We start from the raw sequence: 3567 nt of genomic DNA, 5'->3' as shown, positions 1-3567 counted from the left end.
GCAAAAGGCTGCGATGAAAAAAAAAGAAATTAAGTCTGATCTATTTAGTGGAAAATTTCACTGTGACATCAGCGTAGAGCAAAAAAGAAAAAGAGCAAGACACACACAATACTTATCAACATAACTGAAATATTTTTTTCTGTACACGCACATATATGTATACACGCACGCACGCACGCACGCACGCACGCACGCACGCACGCACACACACACACACACACACACCCTGCACTGTAACTTTTATTCTTGTATTTCATACCTGTCCTTTCTATTTTACCTGTTTTTACATTCTCTTTTACAAATAGTAAATTGTTTTTGATGTTTTATGTAAAGCACGTTGAATTGCCTCGCTGCTGAAATATGCTCTATGAATAAAGGTGCCTTGCCTTGAGTAATTGTACTTAGTTAGTTGCCATCATCTTTCTTTTAGTTTAAAAAAATGAATCATGAAATCAGAGTTAGTTTCTATAAAAAGAGAATGGAAATCAACAACGGTATTAATCAGATATACTGTATATACAGATATAAGGGCATTTTAAGTGTTTAGGATGTGTGTAGAAATTGACAAAAAATTATAGCTTGACATATTTTATATTATTACAACTGTGTTTGTTACTCATTAGCATTATTTGACAGTTTATTTAAAATTTTTGATTTTACTTATAAAATATTCAAGCTCTGGGAAGCTCACCTGGTAAAGCGTGCACCCATATACACAGGCTCAGTCCTTGCCACAGCGACCACAAGGTCGGTTCCAACCGGCAGCCCTTTGCTGCATGTCGTTTTTTATATATATATATATATATATATATATATATATATATATATATATATATATAGCTCATTTCACTGAATAGTATTTGACAGTATTACTACTTAAGTACAGGATCTGAATGAACCCTCCATCACGGAGATATGCGCACCTGAAAGCAGTGAGCTAAAAAAAGCCAGTAAAAAAAGTGCTTTACTGTTGTCTGTAGCAACAGAGTAAAGGGCACTTCGCTGATATATGTTTTGCATTTTCTAGCTTGGTGTGGTTAAGTTTTACTTACTGGTATGTTACAGCTCTGGAAAGTCTGAAACCACAAAGCCACAGCCCTGTGCAGCTCTCCAGTAGTTTTCAGTTTGCACCTGTAACCACAGTCCACATCCAGGCAGCACTCACATGTACAATCTGACCCTGTCATTAATTCTTGTTTCCGTGAAGGAGTTTGTTTCATGGCTAACACTGTTATGTTGTATCATAGGGACATTTTAATCAAATATGGTTTTATAGAGACATTTACATAAACATCTTGCCACAACACAAGCAAACTAAACTTGGTATAGTGCTCTTTTTGAGGGATAGAACTCTTTAATCTTTTTACTAAAGTAAAAGTATCAATGGAACAAGGTCAAATACTCCATTACAAATAAAAATCTTGCATTCAAAGTACACTTAAGTTAAAGTACAGTCAGCAAATGTACAAAGTTACAGAATATGCATGGTATTACCAAATGGCGTTCAAATAACGATAATATGACAATATCAACAAACAACAATTCAATTATTTTTCATTTTACACCATATAGTCTCTACTGACTTTAACTCTAATGAAGTATAAAGAGCGACAAAGGTCCATGGGTCAAACAAACAAAGGACTTTCACCCAGGAGACCGCAGTTTGTAGGGCTGGTTATCGTTCCAAAATATTCAATACTGGTACCTGATACCAATACCATAGTCTCGCATTGCCAGACCTTCCTCCACAGCGCTGCGGAGGAGGGTCTGGCTAGTCCACACAGCATTCCGGGATGGGAGAAAAATGTGCTCTGATTTATTGGCATTTCTTGAAACCAATCACAATCATCTTGGTCGGCTCTAAGCGCTGGACAGTGCCACGGTGCTGCTGCAAAACAGCCTCGGGAAGGAACTTGTTTTGGTGAAACGTGTAGGTTCAAAGGTTGTTTTAGTCGTGCAACAGAAAACTCAGATTGGACAGATAGTCTAGCTAGCTGTCTGGATTTACCCTGCAGAGATCTGAGGAGCAGTTAACCATAGTCCTCATAAATCCACCAGAGTTTAGAACACCAACACAAAAAATGCGGAAGGTAACCGACATCCGGCCGAAAAGAGTGTCACCCGGTGGAATTTCCGGCGGCAACCGGAGCACTCCCGGAAGTGGAACGTCGTGGATATAGACAACCAATACCGTGACTTAAGTACCGGTTACTAAACGAAACAAATTATATACATTACAAATTATGGCACAAATCTTTAATTTTTATTTTTTAGCTCCTACTATTTGAGCCGTCTCTGTGTAACGTTGAGTTTTTCCTGATGTCTCTACGATGTGGAACGTTAGACAGCCAATCACAGACATTATTAGAGCTTAGACGCCGCATGCTGATTGGCTCACTGACACTGATGAGATTTACTCCTTAGATATTGAAATTTGGTATTGAATGACGAGGCATTTTTCGGTCGGTGCCTAAAAAGTACCAACCAAAAGTACTAACCAATGTACTTATTTTAACCCAATCCATGATCTTTTCCTATCTTAAACAAGTAGTTTTGTTTGCCTAAACCTGACCAAGGGTTACTCATGGTACTCATTACGTGGTGGGCTATTTATACTCCTTTCCATTAGATCACGTTGCCCCTGTGACTGAAAAATTATCATATACATAATATACATATTATGTTATATATTATTATAATATACATATTATTATACATACATATACATAATCAAAACTCGCCAGTGTAACCCTTCCCAAAAAAACTATTATAATTTATTTTACATAAACAAACACATTTGCACCATACATTGATGCAGAAAGGGTACAACTTGTTGTAGAAGAATTCACCAGAATGCAGAAAATGAGACAATCAAAATTTCAATTTTGCTCAAAAGTGGAGATCTCATCCTCCAACTGAAAATACAGTTCTGTCAAAACTGTACTTCAATGCATACATTTATTTATTTATTTTTTAAATATTTGTCCATTTCTTACACTGCACCGTAACTTTCATTCTTGTCTTTTCTCACTTACCTGTTTTTATATTCTCTTTCACAAATGTTTGAAAATGTTTTTCTAATGTTTTAGAAAAAAAAGAAATTCCATCTATTTTGCAAGACACTATAGGGTAAACATGTTATAGGCTGATAGATATCACTGTGGAACTTCCCCAGTTGATTACTTAGCCTCAAGGGTGTATCATTGGGTTCAACATTGGGTGGGTTGAGATCTCCACTTTTGAGCAAAATTGAAATTTTGAGCGTATCAAACACATTTTCTGCATTCTGGTGAATTTTTTTCTGCAACAATTCGTGCCGTTTCTTATGGTGCAAATGTCTTCATTTATGTAAAGGAAGTTATAATAGGTTTTTGGGGGGGTTGCACTGGCCAGTTTAGACAATTATTTCTTCAATAAGTTTTCTGAAATTGAATGTTTAAATAGGCTAATGAGGCACTAACTTATGGTAACTTTTGGTGAATTTAAGAGAAATCTACAAACGCAAATAGACTGAAGTGTTGTAAAATAAATGTTTTATTTCCACTAGTCTGAAAGAAGTTGCACGCA

The sequence above is a fragment of the Sander lucioperca genome, chromosome 12, assembly GCF_008315115.2.
Source record: "Sander lucioperca isolate FBNREF2018 chromosome 12, SLUC_FBN_1.2, whole genome shotgun sequence".
Lineage (NCBI taxonomy): Eukaryota > Metazoa > Chordata > Actinopteri > Perciformes > Percidae > Sander > Sander lucioperca.
This window is presented reverse-complemented; position numbering follows the sequence as displayed.